An 18393-nucleotide genomic window follows, 5' to 3' on the forward strand; every position below is an offset into this window, starting at 1 on the left:
TGTGCGGAAGGAGAAAAAGACCAGCTCGGAAAGCCAGACGCGCGAGGTTGAAGAACTCAAGGCACAAGTGGCGCGGATTCCGGAGCTTGTCCAAGAGCAAGTGCAACAACAACTTGGAACGACGCTCAACGCCATGGTGCCTACGTTGATTCATAGGCTGACGACGTGGATTGCGGGCGGCCAACAGGGGCCTCCACCGGTTCCCAGCTTCACGGCCAGCAACTCGCACAGCGCGCAGGCGGCTCCATTGGTGTCTCCGGCGGCGGCGCCATTGGTGTCTCCGGCGGAGGCGGTATTCGTGTCTCCGGCGCCGGCACGGGCATTGGAGCTTAATGCACCCGGGTGTACGCCGGCCGGCACCTCGCCAGCAAGCGCCCCCTCCGTCAGTTGCACGCCTGCCGTTGGCGGTGCCTCGACATTAGCCGAGCTCGACGGCATCACGGTAACTAAGCCTCTCGGCCGATGACTTCATCTCCTTGCCTTTGACTGGGCATCCCTGACGCCCTGTACATGTTTTCGCAGGGCACCGCCGACGTTCCTTGCACTCTTCTGCACTTCGTGGGCGCCGAGTTGGTCAATGTCGCCAAGGGCAGAATCGTTCAACCGGGCAACCCCATGTTCCATGGTAATCCGATGCCACCCACAATGTATAGGGTTCAAGTGGTTCGGGTGCTGCCAGGCTGGACGAGCTGTTACCTCCGATTCGACCCGCTGGGGCCGACGAAGAAGATGAGATGACCCTCAGCACCTGCGTAAACTGGCCCCTGCTTTGGCCGAAGAGCCAGATTCGTTTGGGGGCGGGGGACACCATACCACAGACAAGACCGCCAGTCGTGCCGGCGCCAAGCCATGGCAAGAACGCCGCAACGCTACCGGACCTGCCGGACATCCCTATGGCATAGGATCCGTACAGCCCTATGGCACAGGATCCGAACGGCGACGACAACGACGACGGTACATTTACCAAAGTTGATAAGTACTTTGCCGAACATGGGTACACTGATGAGTTCCGCGGGCCTCTTTCTCAAGAATCCAACCAAGATGACCGCGATCTAGCTGGTACGACGGAGAAATCCAATTGCAACAGGCGTCGTCTGGCGTTCAGTTCTCAGGACACGCCTCCAGCTCCCGCCTTCACCGAGCCTCAGATAGCTGAGGTGCGAAATATTATCAGCCCCAACACGCTCAAGAAGGCGGTCTGTGAGCAGAACTCGGTCCCATTACAGGAGATCAAGAAGAAGGGACGGAAACGAAATACTAACAAGGGCGCCGGTGCGAGCCAGCCGGCACCGAGTTCGATCCGTGCTCAGGACGGGCCACCTTCACCTAAGGATATCTCAAGGAGGGTGCATGTGGCGGGTAGGGCGATGCTACCGCCAAATATGCTGAATGCTGCAACCGGTGCTATGCGGAGTCTGCACGACAGTGTTCTTTCTTTGGAGAAGCGGCGTCTTAGAGAGAAGGATGTGGCATACCCGGTTTTCGTGGCCAAGGTGCCAGAGGGCAAGGGCTTTGTGGATGGCGACATCGGGGGTACGATCGTCCTGCGGTTTGATGACATCTTTGCTATGTTTAACCTTCATCCGCTGCACTACACCTTCGTTCGGCTGTTTTCGCTGAGTATGGAGATGCGGATCATTAGAGACAAGACCCCGGACATCGTGATAGTCGACCCCTTCTACATGCGTGCCAAGCACTTGAGCAGCGCTGGGGACCGCCAAGTTGAGAGTTCACGCCTCGAAGGCGTCATTCTAGCAAACCCAGATAAGGATAACTTCCTTGTGCCTTACTTTCCCGAGTAAGTCATCCCTTAACCGCCCCGTAACATATGATTTCTTAGATTTCGATCGTTCTTTTTTTTCTTCTAACATTCCGTGTTCTGTGCAGTGACACACATTGCACACTCATCCTCTTAAGACCGAAATATTCCATGGCCACGTATTTAGACCCGAACCGTAACTCCAAGATAGACTACACAAATGTCAAGAAAGTTCTTGATGATGTTCTCCCCGCCTACGCCAAATCTGGAGGCACCTTCACCAGGGCAGTTCATAAGTACGGCAAGCACATGTTCTCACACAATACGAAGTTCTGCTGCGTCAAGCAGCCGCCTGGCGGTCAGAAGGATGCCTACTACGCCCTCCATCACATGCGGGCGATCGTAAGGGACCATCATCAACTTCTGCTACCAGATAATCTCAAAGATTGGGCCGCGAGCTTGTCGGCAGTCCAGGACGCGGACCTCAGACAAGAATTCTTTCGTATCCAGTCGGAGTTTGCGGACATCATCCATCAAGATGTCCTTCATACCTCGGGGCAGTTCTTCCTCAGATATCAACCGTCCAACAGTGAAATAGATGAAATGCTACAAATGCAGGGTGACAACGACCGCGATTTCATGAGCATCACGACAGACGACAGCTTCATCCACGTTCCTGTCCGATGAGTCGAGTCGAAAGTAGTGATGTGTAGTTCTGAAACATTGATTGGCTCATGTTGTAATTATACTTTAATGAATTCGTATGTCTCTTTGGTTTGGACAGTCGTTCAACTTAGATGTAATCGATGCTATTTATTAGTAGGACCATGAATCGTTCTATTAATGTCTTGCTTTTCTCTTCCGATCCTTTTGTTGCATACTTACATATTGCTTATGTATTGTCTTTTGTTTGGCTTGTGCATAGATATGCCGTCGTATGTCGTGTACAAGGGTAAGGTTCCCAGAGTCTACGACGACTGGGAGGAGTGTCGGAGACAGGTTCACCATTTCAGGGGTAACAGTTACAAAGGGTACACCACTAGGGCGGAGGCCGAATGTAGATACACCCGCTATCTAGAGGGAGAGAGGAGGGAGCGTTGGAGGAACCGGATGAAGACCAGTTTGATCGCGATGATGCTCATCGTGATGACCACAACTCTCTTCTATGTGATGGTAGTTTAGATGATCGATATCGACTTGTAATGTGAAGGCAAAATCGATACTCGCGGTCTTGAGACTTGTAATGTTTTATCTTTGTTCGGTCTTTTGAATTCGGAGACTAATATGATGAATTGTATTCGGAGACTAATCTTCTATTGTATTCGATGAATCTGATGTTGCTGTGTGCTGCTGTCTATATTCTGTCCAATAATATATTTTGTAACCTGTGCAAAAATCAGAAAAGCAAAAAAAACCTAATATTCATACTAATGGCGCACCACACAAGACACTAATGGCGCACTGTGATCATCACACTAATGGCGCATTAACTGCTGGTGCACCATTAGAATGCCAAAGCACATGGGTACATATGGCCCCCTGGGAGGCATTCTAATGGCGCACTGCAGGCTATACTAATGGCGCACTATGCAGTGCGCCATTCGAACACCAGATACTAATGGCGCACCGGTGGTGTGCCATTAGAATTTAATTCTAATGGCGTGATGCCAGTGGCGCACCGGTAGTGCGCCATTAGAAGGCAAATTCGGTGCGCCACTAGCATGCCTTTTCCTAGTAGTGATAGTCCTCGATAATATTGTAGTGGTGCTTAGGTGAAGCCCTGCGATAGTAGAACATCAAGATCGTCACCACGCCGTCGTGCTGACGGAACTCTTCCCCGACACTTTGTTGGATCAGAGTCCGGGGATCGTCATCGAGCTGAATGTGTGCTAGAACTCGGAGGTGCTGTAGTTTCCGTGCTTGATCGGTCGGGCCGTGAAGACGTACGACTACATCAACCGCATTGTCATAACGCTTCCGCTGTCGGTCTACGAGGGTACGTAGATTACACTCTCCCCTCTCGTTGCTATGCATCACCATGATCTTGCGTGTGCGTAGGATTTTTTTTTGAAATTACTACGTTCCCCAACACAGGGGGGTGGACGTGCCCTGGACCCTCGTGGCCAGGTGCTTGCTTCCCCTGTTGTGTTCTCAGTGCCAGATATTCTCAAATATTCCAGAAAAAATCATATTTAAATTTCAGGGCATTTGGAGAAATTTTATTTTCGGGGTATTTTTTATTGCATGGATAATTCAGAAAACAAACAAAAAAAACTATTTTTGCCTTATTTCATATGAATAACAGAAAGTAGAAAGAGGGTATAGAGAGTTGTGTTTTCTAAGTTCATCCATCTCATGCTCATCAAAAGGAATCCACTAACAAGGTTGATCAGGTCTTGTTAACAAAATCATTCCGATTAACATGGAACCGGAGAATTTTTGAATGACACTAGGTTACCTCAACGGGGATATGCATGTCCCCAACAATAAGAATATCATATTTCTTCTTGATAGTAGGAAGAGGAAATTCAAAACCTCCAATAGTAATATTTGAAAATTTTCCAATAGAATTGATACTGTGGCCTTGAGGTTGTTTCCTCGGAAAGTGTACCATATGCTCATTACCATTAACATGAAAAGTGACATTTTCTTTGGTGCAATCAATAAAAGCCCCTGCAGTATTCAAAAAGGGTCTTCTGAGAATAATAGACATACTATCGTCCTCGGGAATATCAAGAATAACAAAGTCTGTTAAAATAGTAATGTTTGCAACCACAACAGGCACATCCTCACAAATACCGACAGGTATAGCAGTTGATTTATTAGCCATTTGCAAAGATATTTCAGTAGGTGTCAACTTATTCAAATCAAGTCTACGATTTAAAGAGAGAGGCATAACACTAACACTGGCTCCAAGATCACATAAAGCAGTTTTAACATAGTTTCTTTTAATGGAGCATGGTATAGTTGGTACTCCTGGATCTCCAAGTTTCTTTGGTATTCCACCCTTAAAAGTATAATTAGCAAGCATGGTGGAAATTTCAGCTTCTGGTATGTTTCTTTTATTAGTAACAATATCTTTCATGTACTTAGCATAAGGATTCATTTTAAGCATATCAGTCAAACGCATACGCAAAAAGATAGGTCTAATCATTTCAGCAAAGCGCTCAAAATCCTCATCATACTTTTTCTTGGATGGTTTAGGAGGAAAGGGCATGGGTTTCTGAACCCATGGTTCTCTTTCTTTACCGTGCTTCCTAGCAACAAAGTCTCTCTTATCATAACGTTGATTCTTTGATTGTGGGTTATCAAGATCAACAACAGGTTCAATCTCTACACCATTGTCATTGCTAGGTTGAGCATCAACATGAACATCATTATTAACATTATCACTAGTTTCATGCTTGATAATCCCCAAGTGCCAGGAATCATCGTAGCAATTTCCAAAGGTGGAAGTGATAAGTATGGAGTGTTGAACCCACAAGGAGCTAAAGGTAAGATCAATATTCTCTCAAACCCTATATGCCACTGATACGACTCTACGTACAACGAACGTTTGCTTCCAACTAGCAACGAGAAATAAAACTAGGTTGTGGGTATGAAGAGGATAACTTTGTATGATATCAAAGAGCTAAAATATAAAAGTAGGTGCTGTTATCATGAAGTTAGAATATATTACTAAATATTATAAATAGCGAGTGTGCAATAGTGGTTGATCGGTGTGCGGAATTGTCCTAGGAAATCGTTAACAAGACCGGTAATGACTATTGCAGTTTCATATGAGGGAGAGGCATAAGCTAACATACTTTCTCTACTTGGATCATATGCACATTATGATTGGAACTCTAGCAAGCATCCACAACTACTAAAGATCATTAAGGTAAAACCCAACCATAGCATTAAAGCATCAAGTCCTCTTTATTTCCATACGCAACAACCCCCTTACTCGGGTTTGTGTTTTACTCACTCACCAATCTACTATAAGCGAATCATGAACGTATTGCAACACCCTACAACGGGAACCCCTCACACTTGCGCGACACGGAGGGCACCATAGGACAGCATCAAAGTAAAACATACAACTCACACCAATCTAGATCATCAATCAACCCAAAGACAAAAGATATCTACTCAAAACATCATAGGATGGCAACACATCATTGGATCATAATATGTGGCATAAAGCACCATGTTCAAGTAGTAGGGATTAAAGCGGGGTGCGGGAGAGTGGACCGCGTAAAAGAGATGAGGGTGATGATGATGGTGATGTTGATGAAGACGATCACCGCAGCGATGATTCCCCTCCCGATGGCACTCTGGTGCCACCGAGAGAGAGGAGGAGAGGTTCTCCCCCTTGTGCTTCCTCCTCCATGGCCTCCCCCTAGATGGGGAGAGGTTCTCCCTCTGGTCCTTGGCCTTCATGGTGATGATGGCCCCTCCGGGATCCTCCTCCATGCCCACCAGTGATGACCGCCCCCTCCGGCAGGGTGCCAGAGAGGGCCTACAATGGTTTTCGGTGGCTATGGAGGCTTCTGGCGGCGGAACTCCCGATCTAGGTTAATTTTCCGAGGTTTCTGCATTTATAGGAATTTTTGGCGTCGGTCTCACGTGAAGGAGGTGCCCGAGGCGTCCACGAGGCAGGACCACACGCCTGGGGGGGGGGGGCGCCCCCACCCTCGTGGATGCCCCGGGACTCTCCTGGCCCAACTCTTTTACTCCGGGGTCTTTTTTTGGTCCATAAAAAATCTTCAAAAATTGGCACGTCAATTGGACTCCGTTTGATATTCCTTTTCTGTAAAACTCAAAAACAAGGAAAAAACAGAAACTGGCACTGGCACTAGGTTAATAGGTTAGTCCCAAAAATCATATAAAATATCATATAAATGCATATAAAACATCCAAGGTTGATAATATAATAGCATGAATACTTCATAAATTATAGATACGTTGGAGACGTATCAACATCCCCAAGCTTAATTCCTGCTCGTCCTCGAGTAGGTAAATGATAAAAGAAATAATTTATGAAGTGTGAATACTAGCAAGTGCATAAGTTTCATCAATGATAGTTTCAATCACTTTTTATAACATCATTATATATCATAACAGTAGCTCATCTTCATAAAACTTTTCATGATCAAGTAACAAGCTATTCACATGTCAAAGTATAGATCATAAACTTTCTTGAAACTAACAAACTATATTCTCAGTCATCAAACAATTGCAATTCATCTTATTTTCAGGAAGGGTCTAGGTCAAAGCTTTGGTTTAGCAAACTCCACATACTCAACTATCATTTAATCTTTCACAATTTCTAACACTCACGTGATATTTATGGGTTCAAAGTTTTAAATTGGACACAGAGAAAGATAGGGGCCTATAGATTCGCCTCCCAACCTTTTACCTCAAGGGTAATGTCAACAATAATAGTTCATGATAACTTACATCCAATTCGATATATATATATATATCAGAATCTTTCCAACACAATGTGCTTGCCAAAGGATAAAATGTAAAAAGGAAAGGCGAAGATCACCATGACTCTTGCATAAGGTAGAAGATAAAAGTAAAAGATAGGCCCTTCGCAGAGGGAAGCAGAGGTTGTCATGCGCTTTTATGGTTGGATGCACAAAATCTTAATGCAAAAGAACGTCACTTTATATTGCCACTTGTGATATGGACCTTTATTATGCAGTCCATCGCTTTTATTTCTTCCACATCACAAGATCGTATAAAGCTTATTTTCTCCACATTAATAGATCATACATATTTAGAGGGCAATTTTTATTGCATGCACCTATGACAACTTGAATGATCTTACTCAATCCATAGGTAGGTATGGTGGACTCTCATGGCAAAACTGGTTTAAGGAATGTTTGGAAGAACAAGTAGCATCTCTAATTGGTGCAAAGAATTTGGCTAGCATGAGGGGGAAAAGCAAGCTCAACATGTTGGATGACCCAAGACAATATACTTTATTTCGGATATAAGAAAACATAACCCATTGCGTTGTCTTCCTTGTCCGACATCAACCTTTTAGCATGTCATATTTTAATGAGTGCTCACAATTACAAAAGATGTCCAAGATAGTATATTTATATGTGAAATCTCTCTTCCTTCAATATTCTTTCATGAATTGTTCAAGTGACCAATTCTACGTTTGCTAACTTTCAATAAGTTTACTAACTATACTTATTCTATGTGAAGTCATTACTCCCCATGGTATAAGGATATGAAACATATATAAATTGAGATTTATGATATTCAATTCATTCAACCATTTACTCATAGGATATATGTGAAGCACGTGAGTAATGACAAACTACCCCAAAAAGATATGAGTGAAGGACACTGAGTAGTCAAATAATTAACTAGCCATGGGAGGATTCTTTTTCATTTAAGATTTCAGATCCAATGATTTTATTCAAACAGCAAGTAAAATTGAAAATACGCTCCAAGCAAAACACATATCATGTGACAAATAAAAATATAGCTTCGAGTAAGGTATACCGATAGTTTTGAAGACGAAAGAGGGGATGCCTTCCGGGGCATCCCCAAGCTTAGGCGCTTGAGTCTTCCTTGAATATTACCTTGGGGTGCCTTGGGCATCCCCAAGCTTAGGGTCTTTCCACTCCTTATTCTCCTCATATCGATATCTCACCCAAAGCTTGAAAACTTCAATCACACAAAACTTAACGGAACTTCGTGAGATAGGTTAGTATGATAAAGAGTAAACCATTCACCTTGGTACTGTAAAAGACAAAGATCATAATTGTTCTCACACAATGCCTACTGTACCATATCATTTCTATAATTTATATTGAGGAATATAAGTTATAGAAACTAGAAAACAAGCAAACTATGCAATGAAAACAGAATCTGTCAGAAACAGAACAGTCTGTAATGATCTGAACACTAACCATACTTCTGCTACTCAAAAAATTATGACATAAATTGTTGTACGTGAGGAATTTGTCTATTAATCTTCTGCAAAAAGAATCAACACCAAAGCACTCTTCTGTAAAAAATGGCAGCTAATCTCGTGAGCGCAAAGTTTCTGTTTTTTACAGCAAGATCACATTAACTTTCACCCAAGTCTTCCCAAAGGTCTTACTTGGCACTTTATTGAAACCAAAGCTATAAAACATGATTACTACAGTAGCTTATAATCATGTAAACACACAAAAACAGTAAGGGTAAATATTGGGTTGTCTCCCAACACGCACTTTTCTTTAATGCCTTTTAGCTAGGCATGATGATTTCAGTGATGCATACATGAAAGATAAGACTTGAACATAAAGATAGCATCATGAAGAATATGACTATCACATTTAAACCTAACCCACTTCCTATTCCTAGGGATTTTCTGAGCACACAATTTATGGGAACAAGAATCAACTAGCATAGGAAGGAAAAAACAAGTATAACTTCAAAACTTTAAGCACATAGAGAGAAAACTTGATATTATTGCACTCCTACAAGCATGTATTCCTCCCTCATAATAATTTTCAGTAGCATCATGAATGATTTCAAAAATATAACCATCACATAAAGCATTCTTTTCATGATCTACAAGCATAGAAATTTTTCTACTCTCCACATAAGCAAAGTTCTTCTCATTCGGAATAGCGGGATCACTAGTTCCTAGAGTTGACACTCTTCCAAACCCGCTTTAGATGATAGTATTATTCATACTCCAAAAGATATAAGTGAAGTTCATGGAGATTTCTACAATTAATATAAACTAACCAATGTCCAAGCTCAAAATGTATAAGTGAAGCACATGAAGCATTCTATAAAACCATACTCAAAAGATTTAAGTGAAGCACAAAGAGCAATTCTATAAGATCATACTTAAAAGATATAAGTTAAGCACATGAAGCATTCTATAAATCAATGAAGGTATATCTCATACTAGAATGGTTCATAAAGGAAGAACAAAAAAAACAAAGAACACAAATCATGTGAACAAAACAAAAACCGAGGTATACCGATAATTGTTGAAGAAGAAAGATGGGATACCAACCGGGGCATCCCCAAGCTTAGATGCTTGAGTATCCTTAGAATATTTAATTGGGGTGCCTTGGGAATCCCCAATCTTGAGCTCTTGCCTCTCTTTATTCTTCTCACATCGGTAACTCCTCGTTCTTCGAACACTTCATCCACAAAAAACTTAACAAAAACTTTGTGAGATCTATTAGTATAATAAAGCAAATCACTACCTGTAGGTACTGTTGCAAACTCATTCCAATTTCATATTAGAACTATATCTACTGTATTCCAACTTCACCATGGTTCATACCCCCCGATACTACCCATAGATTCATCAAAATAAGCAAACAACACACGGAAAACAAAATCTGTCTAAAACAGGACAGTCTTTAGTAATCTGAAGGTTTAATAAACTTATGTATCTCCAACAATTATGAAATAAATTTGAACAATTTGAACAATTTATACAGAAGTAATTTACAAAAAGTTTCAGGCCCATTTGACCTTCCAGTAAAAAAATGTAAAATCACGCGCTACAGCCAAAGTTTCTGTTTTTGTTCTGCACATAGTAAACAAGCAATCTAATCATCCTAAAACCAAATCTTGGCACATTATTTTAATAATACAATGGATATATATATATATATATATAAGGGGATAATTATTTACAGAGAAACTTCCATGAAAAATTCTACATTGTTTCCGTGAGCATGAACACGAGTGCTCAAGGTCGACCCTCACTTCTTCAATGCATAACTTTTCAATCACTTCTCTTTTTGAAAAACTTTTTAGGCATGAGAGGCAAGTAATTTTTTTTGGTATTTTCATTCTTTTAATTTTTTTTGTATGTTTCACCCACAAATAAACAGAAACAAAAAGGAAAAACAAAATCTACTTAGTAAAGAAAGCAAACAAGCACACACGAGAATATCAACCCCATCCTATTGCTCCCCGGCAACGGTGCCACAAAAGAGCTTGATAATCCCCAAGTGCAAGGAATCATCGTAGCAATTTACAAAGGTGGAAGTGATAAGTATGGAGTGTCGAACCCACAAGGAGCTAAAGGTAAGTTCAATATTCTCTCAAGCCCTATCTTCCACTGATACGACTCTACATACACCGAACGTTTGCTTCCAACTAGCAACGAGAAATAAAACTAGGTTGTGGGTATGAAGAGATAACTTTGTATGATATCAGAGAGCTAAAATATAAAAGTAGGTGCTATTATCATGAAGTTAGAATATATTACTAAATATTATAAATAGCGAGTGTGGAATAATGGTGGATCGGTGTGCGGAATTGTCCTAGACAACCGTTAACAAGACCGGTAATCACTTTTGCAGTTTCATATGAGGGAGAGGCATAAGCTAATATACTTTCTCTAGTTGGATCATATGCACTTATGATTGGAACTCTAGCAAGCATCCGCAACTACTAAAGATCATTAAGGTAAAACCCAACTATAGCATTAAAGCATCAAGTCCTCTTTATTTCCATACGCAACAACCCCCTTACTCGGGTTTGTGTTTTAGTCACTCACCAACCCACTATAAGCAAATCATGAACGTATTGCAACACCCTACAGCGGGAACCCCTCACGCTTGCGCGACACGGAGGGCACCATAGGACAGCATCAAAGTAAAACATACAACTCATACCAATCTAGATCATCAATCAACCCAAAGACAAAAGATATCTACTCAAAACATCATATGATGGCAACACATCATTGGATCATAATATGTGGCATAAAGCACCATGTTCAAGTAGGGATTACAGGTGGGTGCGGGAGAGTGGACCGCGTAAAAGAGATGAGGGTGATGATGATGATGGTGATGTTGATGAAGACGATCACCGCGGCGATGGTTCCCCTCCCGATGGCACTCCGGTGCCACCGAGAGAGAGGAGGAGAGGTTCTCCCCCTTGTGCTTCCTCCTCCATGGCCTCCCCCTAGATGGGGAGAGGTTCTCCCTCTGGTCCTTGGACTTCATGGTGATGATGGCCCCTCCGGGATCCTCCTCCATGCCCTCCGGTGATGACGGCCCCCTCCGGCAGGGTGCCAGAGAGGGCCGAGATTGGTTTTCGGTGGCTATGGAGGCTTCTGGCAGCGGAACTCCTGATCTAGGTTAATTTTCCAAGGTTTCTGTATTTATAGGAATTTTTGGAGTCGGTCTCACGTCAAGGAGGTGCCCGAGGCGTCCACGAGGCAGGACCACACGCCTGGGGGGGGGGGGGGGGGGTGGGCGCGCCCCACCCTCGTGGATGCCCCGGGACTCTCCTGGCCCAACTCTATTACTCCGGGGTCTTCTTTTGGTCCATAAAAAATCGTCAAAAATTGGCACGTCAATTGGACTCCGTTTGATATTCCTTTTCTGTAGAACTCAAAAACAAGGAAAAAAACAGAAACTGGCACTGGGCACTAGGTTAATAGGTTAGTCCCAAAAATCATATAAAATAGCATATAAATGCATATAAAACATCCAAGGTTGATAATATAATAGCATGAATACTTCATAAATTATAGATACATTGGAGACGTATCAATGCTCATTACCAGATTGTGTTTCAGCATCAGAATAGAAATATCATTGGGATTATCAGGTGTGTCATCAACAGGTTCACTAGAAGCATGCAAAGTCCTATCATTTTTCTTTTTCTTCCTCTTAGAAGGACTAGGTGCATCAATATTATTTCTCTGAGAATCTTAATTCTATTAGGATGGCCTTCACGATACAAAGGTTCCTTAGTCATTTTACCACATATAGTCATAACTCTAACAACATAGTCATTATTTTTACTATTCAATTCATTGAGCAAATCATTCTGAGATTTAAGTACTTGTTCTACTTGAGTGGTAACCATAGAAGCATGTTTACTAATAAGTTTTAGTTCACCTTTAACATTAGCCATATAATCACTCAAGTGTTCAATCATATAAGCATTATGTTTCAATTGTCTACCAACATAAGCATTAAAATCTTCTTGCTTAACCATAAAGTTATCAAACTCATCTAAGCATTGGCTAGCAAACTTAGTAGGAAGGGTTTCAGCTTTATCATATCTATAGAGAGAATTTACCTTTACTACCTGTGTCGGGTTATCAAGACCATGTATCTCTTCAACATGCCACTACTAGGAAAAGGCTTGCTAGTGGCACACCTGTTTTGGCTACTAATGGCACACTACAGGTCCGCCACTAGCATCACGCCTTTAGAATTTTTTACTAATGGCGCACCACAGGTGCGCCATTAGTATATACCACGGTGCGCCATTAGTATGCCTCCCAGGGGGCCATATTTACCCTTGTGCCCTGGCTTACTAATGGCGCACTAGTTGATGATGCGCCACTAGTGTGCTTTTTGCAGTGCGCCACTAAAGTGCTGAGTGGTGCGCCACTAGTATGAATATTAGGGATTTTTTTCTTTTCTGATATTTGCACCGGTTACAAAACATATTACTGCACAAAATATAGAGAGCACAACATATAAACAACAGATTTATCGAATACAATAGAAGATTAGTCTCCGAATACAATTCATCATATTAGTCTCCGAATTTAAAATACCGAATAAAGTTAGAACATTACAAGTCTCGAGACCGCGAGTAGCGAGTTTTTCTTCACATTACAAGTAGATATCAATCATCTAAACTACCATCACATAGAAGAGAGCTGCGGTCATCACGATGAGCATCATCGTGATGAAACTGGTCTTCATCCGGTTCCTCCAACGCTCCCTCCTCTCTCCCGCTAGATAGCACGCGTATCTAGCTTACGCCTCCGCCCTAGTGGTGTACCCTTTGTAACCGTTACCGCTGAAATGGTGAACCTGTCTCCGACACTCCTCCCAGTCGTCGTAGACTCCGGGAACCTTACCCTTGTATACGACATACGACGGCATCTCTATGCACTAGCCAAACAAAACGTTAGTAGCAATTCACAGACAATACATAAGCAATATATAAATATGCAACAAAAGGATCGGAAGAGAAAAGCAAGACATTAATAGCACGATCCATGGTCCTACTAATAAATAGCATCGATTACATATAAGTTGAACGACTGTCCAAACCAAAGAGACATACAAGTTAATTAAAGTTTAATTACAACATGAGCCAATCGATATTTCAGAACTACACATAGCATCACTACTTTCGAATCGACTCAGGGACCGGAGCGTGGATGAAGCCGCCGTCTATCGTGATGGTCATGAAATCGCGGGCGTTGTCAGCCTGCATTTGTAGCGTTGTTTCTATCTCACTGTTGGACGGTAGATATCTGAGGTATAACTACCCCGAGGTACGAAGGATATCTTGATGCATGATTTCCGCAAACTTCGACTGGATGCGAAAGAATTCTTGTCTGATGTCCACATCCTGGATTGCCGACAAGCTTGCTGCCCAATCTTTGAGATTATTTGGTAGCAGAAGGTGATTATGGTCCCGTACGATCGCCCGCATGTGATGGAGGGCGTAGTAGGCATCCTTCTGACCGCCAGGCGGCTGCTTGACACAGGTGACCGTCATATTGTGGGCGAACACGTGCTTGCCGTACCTACAAATTGGCCTGGTGAAGGTGCCTCCAGATCTGGCGTAGCCGGGGAGAACATCATCAAGAACTTTCTTAATATTTTTGTAGTCTTTCTTCGACTGATGGTCCGAGTCGAAATACGTGGCCATGGAATATTTCGGGCTTAAGAGGATGAGTGTGCAATGTGTGTCACTGCTCAAAACACGGAATGTTAGAAGAAAAAGAATGATCGAAATATAAGAAATCATATGTTACGGGGCGGTGAGGGGATGACTTACTCGGTAAAGTAAGGCACGAGGAAGTTATCCTTATCTGGGTTTGCCAGAATGATGCCTTCGAGGTATGAACTCGCGACTTGCCGGTCCCCAGCGCTGCCCAAGAGCTTGGCACGCATGTAGAAGGGGTCGACCATCACGATGTCCGGGGTCTTGTCTTGTGACACCCCAAATTTTTGGCCTTGTTTTATTAATTAAAATTTTGCCAGGAAATTAAAACTTTTATTTTCTGGGCTCCCTTTTTATTTTTGAACCTTTTTCTCCCTTGTTATTATGGAGTTTTTCCCCAAAGTGAAAACTTTTCAAATATGTTTTTGGACTTGTTTAACCTCTCAAGAAAAACTCTTCTTTTATTAGTAGAACTAATTACATAATCAATTTGCTTGATTTTTATTTTCCTGAGAAATGGTTTTTCCAAGGTTACATGGCCATATTTGAACTACAACCATTTGATAAATTCATTTAAAATTCCAACCAAAATTTGGAGTTGTCATGTGATGTTTTTAAATCACTTTTATGCAAAAATATCTTTTATTCTTGTAATATTTTGAGCTCTGCATCAATTTTTCTTCTCTGGTCCAGAGTGCAATTTTTGCACTACAACCCATTTGAATATTTCTTTCTGGCCTCCACCAAAATTATGGGATGTTGGTAGTAGAATATGATTCAACTTTATGCAAAAACCCAGTGTTGTTATTTGAAAGTTTTGAGTGAATCAACCTCTCTTTCATTCTGGTCCAACTTGAGGATTTGTACTGCAACCACAGTTTTAGTTGCTCCTTTTTCCATGATTCCTTTTTCTACTCTTAGTCCTCCCTACTAAACCCCAAAGTCCAGGAGCATGCACCCATTTGAATATTTTTGGTTCATGAAATAATGCCATTTATCTCCTATCCAGAATTGTAGTTTTGCAAAACTTGCACTAACAAGTTCGTGCTTTTCACAAACTAACCTCACCACCCTCTTATTCATCTAAAGAGACCCCACTCTGGAAGTTTTGGCCACTCCAAGAAAAGCCTAGGTGCCTGTGGCATTTTGTCAAACACCTGGAGAGCATGGCTAGATTTGACATGATCTTGAATTTGCATTGTGAACTTGGTCTCCTGACCTAACCACCTTCTCCCTTGATCGCCCCACTATCCCTAACCTAGCCCTGTTTCTCGCCAGCCTCTCCCGCGACCTCTAGCGTGCTCTGGCATTGTGTCGAACACATCCCGTGCGTGCTCTGGGCGCGAGCAGAGCACGCGTTTTGCACGTGCCGCGCCCGAGCCGCCGCGTCGCGCCCCTGGTTTTGCCCTCACTTCAGAGCTGCGCCACGCGCTCCCCTTCTCACCGCAACGCAGCAAGAGCCCCTCGCCACGGCTCCGGCAAGCCAGGAGCTAGCCGCCACGGCCGCCCGACAGCCCTACTCAGGTCGGCGCCGCCCAAGCCTCTCCCGCTCGCCAGCTCGCCCCTGGAGCAGTGCCCACTCGTCCGCTAGCTCCTGCCGCCATCCCCAGCCCCGCCATGTTGCCCTACAAGCTACAGAACATCGGTCGCCGACAGCCTTATCCACCGCCGCGGAACTGACCTCGTCGCGCTATAAAAGGAGGCCCCCGAGCTCATCCAAGCACTCAGGCGACCTCAGGCCACCCCCATGGCACCCCCACAGCCAGCAATCGTCAGGGAAAGCCGTCTTCCCCAACTCCGGCCGGTTCGGCCGCCGCCACGTCCCAGCTCCATTCACCGCAACCAGAGCCCCTCCCGTCCGTCCAATGCCACCAAATGACTCCACTTCGACTTGCGGAGCCGCCCAGCTACTCAAACCCGACCGGGAGCCATCGCAGTTCAAGCGCCCAAAACTCCCGAAGCCACCGGCCGCCGCGAAGCTCGCCACTGGCGACTCCCTTCATCCCCACCTGACTGACAACCATCGGAAGGACCGCCCTCGAACCGCGGATCCATCCCCACCCTCGGTGTCTCGAACGGTGCCGCCAATCGCCGGCGAGCGTCGCCGGAGCCCCGCATCGGCTCGGACAGAGGAAGAGGAGGGAGGAGAGACTGGTCAAACCTGACCAGTGGGCCAGGCGGGCCCACTGTCAGTGACCCACGCACGGTCCACGCTGGATAAGTGGAGGCGCGTTTCCAAAATACGCCTTCGATGTGGTCAGTAATTCAAACGTTTTTCTGTTTTTTCTGTTTTATTTTAAAAACAGATTTTGACCAGAACTTTGACTGGTTATATCTTTTTAAGTATAACTCCAAATGAGTTGATTCTTTTTCCTACATCTCTCAAATTCTGTCTAGTTTATTTTAAGATTTATTTGAAAATTTTCCAAACAAATTTTTTGTACTGTTTTTGAAATATGTGTTATTTGCATATTTTTGAAAATAGGATTATTTTTGAAGAGAAGAAAGCTTTCAAAAGATTTGGAGTGCACCCTGCCTTTCCACACCATGAAGGCAAGCATCTTGAACCCTGGCAAGAATATTTTTGATATGTTGGTTGACACGTTTATAACACCACCTCATTTCGGAGAACTCGTTATTTTATGTGGTGATACGATCATTTGCATGAATGCATATTAGTGATTTTCCTTGCTGTTGGGAATGAATATACTTATGATGGTAATCATCCTCATGTGCCTTGCATGCATGCCGGAAAGGAATCCGGGAAAGCCTCTGCCTTGGGTAGGAGTGAGCTTGTCGCCAGTCCCCGTCGGGACGGTTATGTCTGGTATGGCATAGTAAGGTATAATGGGTGGTGATTTCGTCGGTTGAAATATATTTGATATACATGTCATGCAGGGAACTCATAAGCCTCCTGAGTCGGCCATAGATCGAGTCTTGTTCCGGTAACCCCCATACTTGTTTCGTACTGCCACTGGTCCCTACCGTAGGTGGGGTATGGTTCAGTAAGTTGTTAACCCTTGTCTTGGCACACACCGTACAGAGAGGCCATGGTGGAAGATATCGGTTGTAGCCGGTAGGCATGCCACCTGGTCCGGGGGCATGGGTGTATCCGGTTGGGACCGAGAGGGGGGCACCCCTTAGAGCGCGCGATAGAAATTTGATCCCATGCTACGCGAGGTTGTAGCCTCCCCACTTAGAGTTTTGCTTAACAAGTGTCATGGGTGATTCCAGACACGAGTAAAAGCTGGTGTGTGCAAGTCAGGTGTGTTTCAATTAAAAGACCGTAGACGGAATTAGTCCGATGGACTAAAGGAATCCGTTACTCGTGGGTAAAGAGTACACTCTCTGCAGAGATATTAAACCTATTCGAATAGCCGTGTCCATGGTTAAGGATTACAGTTTGGGATGGGTCAAGTGTCGGTCTTAGTGTCGGTCTTCGGAGGAGAAACCACTAAACTCGAATATTGATGATGCCATGTGATATATGATGGTTATGATTGTTATCATTATGGACTAACCGTTTGCATTGTTTGAAATAAGGAATATCCATGGGACGGTACCACCTCCTGGATATTCACTATGATTATGTTTTCATATAAGCCCCTTATGTGGCGTCGCTCAGACGCCCGACTGTGGCATGTTTGTTATTTCACTTTCATATAAGCCCTTTATGTGGTGTCGCTCAGACGCCTGACTGTGGCATGTTCGTTATTTCATTTTCATATAAGCCCTTTATGTGGCGTCGCTCAGACACCCGACTGTGGCATGCTTGTTATTTTATTTACTTTATAAGCCCCTTACGTGGTGTCGCTAAGACGCCTGACTGAGGCATGCTCACTTTTACTATCCTTCGAGACGTCGCTTCAGACATCCGATCGGTGCATTTTATTTCTATTCTGTCATTGCATATTCCGGTTGCATATAAATAACCTGCTTGCATGCAACAATAT

This window comes from Triticum urartu, chromosome 3A (assembly GCF_056163025.1).
Source record: "Triticum urartu cultivar PI428250 chromosome 3A, HENAU_Tu73, whole genome shotgun sequence".
NCBI classification, from domain to species: domain Eukaryota; kingdom Viridiplantae; phylum Streptophyta; class Magnoliopsida; order Poales; family Poaceae; genus Triticum; species Triticum urartu.